The sequence below is a fragment of the Dermacentor silvarum genome, chromosome 4, assembly GCF_013339745.2.
Source record: "Dermacentor silvarum isolate Dsil-2018 chromosome 4, BIME_Dsil_1.4, whole genome shotgun sequence".
Lineage (NCBI taxonomy): Eukaryota > Metazoa > Arthropoda > Arachnida > Ixodida > Ixodidae > Dermacentor > Dermacentor silvarum.
Window position 1 is genome coordinate 200,719,927 of NC_051157.2, and position 6,877 is coordinate 200,726,803.

At 52.3% G+C, this 6,877-nt stretch overlaps 1 non-coding gene across 1 annotated transcript; it reads left to right on the top strand.

Moving 5' to 3' along the window:
* The first annotated feature begins 6,091 nt into the window (after positions 1–6,091).
* Trnas-aga (transfer RNA serine (anticodon AGA)) lies at positions 6,092–6,166 on the top strand. Its single transcript has one exon. It is a non-coding gene; the product is annotated as a tRNA-Ser (tRNA).
* Positions 6,167–6,877: the final 711 nt, after the last annotated feature.

Here is a 6,877-nt window from a genome sequence, read left to right on the forward strand (position 1 = left end):
AAATATCAGCGAAATGGAAAACATTCAAAAGAGAGCTGTTAGATTTATTTATAACAGTTTCGGCCGTACGTCAATAACATGTTTATTAGCAAAATCCAACCTCCCAACACCTACACAAAGATATGAAGTACTGAGATTGAAATTTTTCTTTCAGTAGGTAAAGGTTATATTAAGTTACACTTATCACATATACTTCATTTCTCCAGAGGATATGCCACAAGGCAGAGGCATGCCTTTACAATAACCCCATTCTCCACCGGCAATAACACATTCAAGTATTCGTTTTTCCCTAGGACAATTACAGAATTGAATAATCTTAGTAACGAAGTTGTTTCCCAGTCATCCTTGAACCTTTTTGTTGTGCATCTTCAGTAGTGAGTGTCTGAATTATATTACATCTGCTCCTGCTGTTTATTTCAATCACTGTAGCGATTCTCCACTCATGATGCGCTTGAATGTAGCGCTCATTTCATTATATGCCCTTATGCCTGTTTATTGCAAACCGTTGTCTTCTCTGAAAGCGTGTACATACCTTACCTGTATAAGGGTGTTTATTAGCCGGCACTTAAAGCAGCGCAAGAGCAACAGTCCAAAAAGCGCAGCACGGACTCTCAGCACGAGCGGCGCTCGAGTGCCGAAGAAAACGACCCACTAGAAGGCGCAGGAGCGGACGACCCACTTCAAGGCGCTGGAGCGGACGACCCACTTCAGAGTTCCAACGCTTCGCTACAATTACCCCGGGTGTGAAAAGGGAGCCGCCCGGCGACTTAACAGGTTGTCACCATGAGTGTGTCATGGTATATCTTGAGGCGCTCCACATTGACGATGTCGCGCCCTCGACGGCGCATGTCCGAAGATGGTTCAACGGGTTCGATAAGGTAATTCACTGGAGACGTGCGTTCGACGACATGGTAGGGGCCTTCGTATTTGGGCAGTAGTTTCGAATAGAGTCCAGTTGCGGTGGTAGGGACTGAGAGCCAGACGAGCGCGCCAGGGGAAAACGTGGGCGTAGAAGTGGTGATGTCACCGCGGATGCTCTTCTGCCGCTCTTGTTCATTTCCAGTATAAAGTCCGGGCAAGGTCGCGACACTCTTCAGCATGTCTGGCTGTGGCAGATATAGGCGTATACTCAGACGTGTCTGGCCTGTATGGAAGGATCGTGTCGATCGTGTGCGACGGGTGGCGGCCGTACAATAAGAAGAACGGTGAGAAGCCAGTAGTATTCTGAGGGGCGGTATTGTAGGCGTAGGCGACGAAGGGCAGAATGGCATCCCGATTTGTGTGGTCGGCGGCGATGTACATTGAGAGCATGTCGCCGAGCGCGCGGTTAAATCGCTTTGTGAGACCGTTTGTCTGTGGGTGGTAAGCAGTAGTGTTGCGGTGAACGACGTGACACTCTTTGAGAATGGCTTCGACGACTTCCGACAAGAAGACACGGCCTCGATCGCTGAGTAGCTCCTGGGGTGGACCGTGACGTATAGTATGAATCGGTGGAGCAGGAAGGAGGCAACATCTCGTGCTGTAGCCGCTGGAAGGGCGGCTGTTTCGGCGTATCGCGTGAGATGGTCCACAGCGACGATGGCCCAGCGGTTACCAGCCGACGTCAGAGGAAGAGGTCCGTATAAATCGATGCCAACGCACCCAAACGGCCGGTTAGGACAAAGTAAAGGTTGTAGACCTGCTGTCGAGAGGTTCGGAGAAGATTTCCGGAGCTGACAATGGAGGCAGGAGCGAACAAATTTCTGCACGTACCGGTACATTCCCCACCAAAAGTACCGTTGTCGAATTCGGTGGTAAGTTTTGTATACCCCAGAGTGTGCACACTGCGGATCACAGTGGAACTATTCACATATTTGAGAACGGAGACTGCGGGGTACTACCAGTAACCACTGGCGGCCGTCGGCGCTGTAATTGCGTCGGTGAAGTAGCTCGTCGCGAACGGCGAAATGGTGGGCTTGACGACGCAATGCGTGAGTCGGTGGTGTTGCCGACGGATCAGTGAGCAAGTTTATCAGCGAGACAATCCATTGGTCCTTGCGTTGTTCTGTAGCGATGGTGTGAAGGTCGATGGAAGAAACGGCCAGTTGAGTTCCGGAGCAGCGGGCGTTGTCATCGGGTAAGGGGGAGCGCGAGAGGGCGTCGGCGTCGGCATGTTGGCGTCCGTTGTGGTAGAGCACGCGGATGTCGTAGTCCTGCAGACGAAGTGCCCAACGGGCGAGACGGCCTGAGGGATCCCTCAATGACGACAGCCAGCAGAGTGCATGGTGGTCAGTAACGACATCGAGCGGGCGGCCATACAAATAAGGGCGAAACTTCGTAAGGGCCCAGATGATCGCCAGGCATTCTTTTTCGGAGACAGTGTAGTTGGCCCTGGCTTTAGTAAGCGTACGACTTGCATACGCCACGACATATTCAGGGAACCCTGGCTTGCGCTGCGCAAGGACAGCGCCAAGGCCAGCACCGCTGGCGTCGCTGTGTACCTCTGTAGGGGCCGTAGGGTTGTAGTGGCGTAGTATGGGCGGAGGCGTCAAGAAACGACGGAGCTTTGCGAACGCGCCCTCGCACACTGACGACCACGAGTCGAGGGGCCCCTTACTGCCAAGGAGCTTCGTCAGTGGCGATATAATAGTCGCGAAGTTTCGAATGAAACGTCGAAAGTAGGAACATAGACCTACGAAACTGCGCAGTTCCTTGACGGACGTAGGTCTGGGGAACTCGGCTACGGCCCGAAGCTTGGCTGGATCTGGGAGAATGCCATCCTTGGAGAGGACGTAGCCCAGTATTGACAGCTGCCGTGCTGCAAATCGGCACTTCTTTAGGTTCAACTGTTGGACGACGTTGCTCAAACGCGTCAGAACTTGCCGGAGGCGTTGAAGATGCGTGGAGAAGTCCGGAGCGAAAACGACGGCATCGTCGAGGTAGCACAAGCACGTGTGCCATTTCAGGTTGCGCACGACGGTATCCATCATGCGCTCGAAGGTCGCGGGCGCATTACACAGTCCGAATGGCATGACGTTGAATTCGTACAAGCCGTCGGGCGTGACGAAGGCTGTCTTCGGTCCAGCGTCCTCAGCGAGAGGGACTTGCCAGTACCCTGAGCGCAAATCGAGCGATGAAAAGAATTCAGCTCCTTGGAGGCTGTCAACCGCGTCGTCTATTCGTGGCAGCGGATAGACGTCCTTCAGGTTTATCTTGTTGAGCCGTCGGTAGTCCACACAGAACCGTACGGAACCGTCCTTCTTCGCAACAAGAACGGCCGGAGACGCCCAGGGACTGTTTGATGGTCGAATAACATCACGTCGAAGCATGTCGTCGACTTGCTCGTTAATTACACGACGCTCTGCAGGAGAGACGCGATATGGACGTTGCCGCAGTGGCGGTTGGGAGCCAGTGTCGATGCCATGCGTGACAGTGGACGTGCGGCCCAGGGAAGTCTGCGCGACATCGAAAGATGGGCGAAATTCTTCCAACAGGCGCAGAAGCTGTGAACACTGGACCGGCGTAAAGTTTTCAACGATGGAGGAGCCAAATGCATCTTCGGGCGATGAATCCGACTTCGAAACAGCACTGAGCGTACAGGGGCTGGGCCAGTGCCTGTCATCGGGCGCGTCGACAACTTGTGCGTCTTCAATGGGTTCCACTCTGCCGAGACATTCCCCTCGCAGCAATGTGAGAGTATATGGGGATGGATTGCTAACAAAAATAGCGCTGTCACCGTGAGCGATTTCCACTGTCGCAAACGGCACCAACAATCCTTTTTTACTGCGAATGCGGTCAGATGGCGAAATGAGTGCAATTGTGTCGCGGAGACCGTCGCAGTACACTGACACAGCCGCTGACGCGTTCGGAGGCACTTGGATATCATCTGTGACGAGTATCTTGTGCGAAAGCGATGGCCTGTCTGCAGGCGTCATCTCTGAGAACGGCGAGAGTTCTATTTCGGCGGGTATGCAATGAATGACGGCGTTGTGGCGGGAGAGAAAATCCCATCCCAGGATGATGTCGTGGGAGCATGCAGGAATGATGATGAATTCGACGGCATACATGTCCCGAATGACGACGCGAGCTGTGCATACTGCTGTTGGGTGAATACTTTGGGCGCTAGCGGTACGAAGGAATAGCCCCCAAAGTTTCGTCGTGACTTTTCGTAGGAAACGGCCAAGTTCGGCGTCCATAACGGATACGGCGGCTCCAGTGTCTATAAGGGCAGATGCGCAAACACCGACTACAAACACGTCTATTATGTTCCATGGTCTCTCCTGAGGGCTTTCACAGTTCGATAGCGTCGCAGCCCTTGCCTCGTGGGCTGCGACGACTAGTTTTCCCGATCTCGTGCGACCTGACGTGGCCGCATCGGCGACAATGAGCGATGTCGTGGAGACGGCGAATGGCGGGTAGAATGAGCTGGGCGGAACGTCGGTGACACAGGCGGCGGTGGTTCGTAATTAGGGCGGCTGGGCTGGCTCATGAGGGCTGATGCAACTCGAGGCGACTGCACGCGATTGAAAAAACGTGCAACATGGCCGGCGTAACCACACGCAAAGCATATGGGACGGTTGTCGGAAGTGCGCCAACAGTTTGCCGGAGAGGGTCCCGCCCATGGTTCAGGACGCGATAGATGTAGCGGCTGCTGGTATGGCTGCATGGTGGGCTGCAGACGCAGCCTAGTGACATCGGCGTACGTAGGCGGCACAACCGCTTCGAAAGACCGAGGTCCAGCGACGGCTTCGGCGTAACTAGTGATTGGTTGGGCTGGCCTGGCGACAACTTGAGCGTAGCTATAAGTGGCGCTGGTGCCGGAGGGCGCTTGTGATATTCGGACATGACTTCGGCGATTTCCTGCTCAATCACTCGGCGGAGGGGAGGCGGGAGTGGGGTTGATGGCTGTTCCACATGCTGCGGGTGAGCAAAGGGCAGCAAAGAGAGCTGGCGTGCGATTTCTTTGCGCATAAATGCCTTCATTTCCGCCAGCAAGGTGGTGTGGTTAGAAACGGTTGACACCCCGCAGGGGCGTCTGCGCAAGCAGGCGTTTGGTGAGTTGCGCCACCACGTACCCGAGCACACGAGGGTTGGACCCTCCCGCGTCTAACCGTGAGCGGCTTAGCCGTGTGCGGGGAAAAGAAGGTCCTGGGGGTTGAGCCAATGCTGAGTGCTTGGACCTTTATGGCCCCTTGGCGAAGGCAACACAGACCTTTGGCCTCGGCTTCATGTAGAGGGCACCCCCGGACTGACCCACCCGGGGGAAATCGGTGGTCGCCTTTTCCTGTCCCCCTCTCCAACCTTTTGCTTTCCTGTCTCCTTTCTTTAACTATCCTATCATCTCTTCTCTTCTGTCACTTCCTAATTTTCATAGGCGGCTTGGGTTAACCTTGTGTATGTGCCCTCCCTTGGGTATAATATTGTTACGAAGGTATGGGTTTCTTTACAGATGATGATAGATGAGAACACATGAAGAGAGCAGCCGAAGGCGAAAACCAGTCCGGTACGATCAACCGCCCAGTTCAAGCACGCGCTCCACGCCACCTCTTTGTCTTCTAACCTCCGCGCATTGCCGCTACATTTTCCCCGGGGGCAGACGAAGCTCGCCGAGCGAGTTAAATGGGTCGGTGATAATACTGCTTGAGGCGACCCACATGACAACTTGTGTCACGCGCGAACGCCGGTTATTTGCAGTCACTTGGGCGACAACGTAGCTTACGTCACTTAGACGAGCGAGAATGACGAAGGGTCCAGAGTAGGTGGCGATAAACTTGCGGTACAGCCCTTTTTTGCGAACTGGTGTCCACAGCCAAACATAGTCACCGGGCGAAAAGCTCACGGGAATATGCCGGGCATCGTAGAGGCTCTTGCTGTGGCCCTGTGAGGACAATGTCCTCAGACGTGCGAGTCGCCGTGCTTTCTTTCTTTCGTTTGCTTTCGAGGAACCCGGTTGGGTTTCCATAGTAGCGAATTGCTACATTTGGGTGGATGTTTCAGTTTCTCTTTAATTACTTATCTCCACCTAGCGGATTTGCGCTGAACTATTACATCATATACTTGCCTTTGCTTCGAGTTGTCGACAAATTCGACTTCGCCCTGCCATCTGCTAGCCGCCTGGTTAGCTCAGATGGTAGAGCGGCTGCCCCAGAAAGGCGGTGGTCCCGGGTTCGAGTCCCGGACCAGGACGAATTTTTCTTCAACTGCGAGGTTTTCTTTCGAGGAACCCGGTTGGGTTTCCATAGTAGCGAATTGCTACATTTGGGTGGATGTTTCAGTTTCTCTTTAATTACTTATCTCCACCTAGCGGATTTCCGCTGAACTATTACATCAGAGTGTGGTGAGCATGTCCACAAAAGAAAAGTGATGAAAGTGCAAAAAAAATAGTGTACAGGAATGGTGCATGTACTGCAGGAATTCACAGATGCACTTAAAGAAGGCATCGTTTGTTGGAATAAAAGATACTAATCACCTTCTACACCAGCATATGCACTGATATTTGCAATCATAAGGCAATTAAGTGCATGTATGCTAAGGAAAGGAGGCTGGGTCACCTAGAAAGATTGAGCAGAGGGTAGCCAGACCCTCACAAATCTTGCATTATATTGCTACACGCATGTGGTATTTGGTTGTTTGGACGAGGCGCGCGGGCGCCTAGACGAAGAAGACGAACTGCTCTGGGCTCTCGAGTAATATTTTCCCATTGTTACGTGATTGCTTTATTTATCCTTCAATAAATTATAGCTTTAGCAAATTCAAAAAGTAATGTCATAAAACCACAATTAGATTATTATTATTATTATTATTATTATTATTATTATTATTATTATTCAAAATCTACGTATTTCCTTTGCTGTATTTAATTTATTATTAAATTCATATTAATATTCCTATTCAGGCA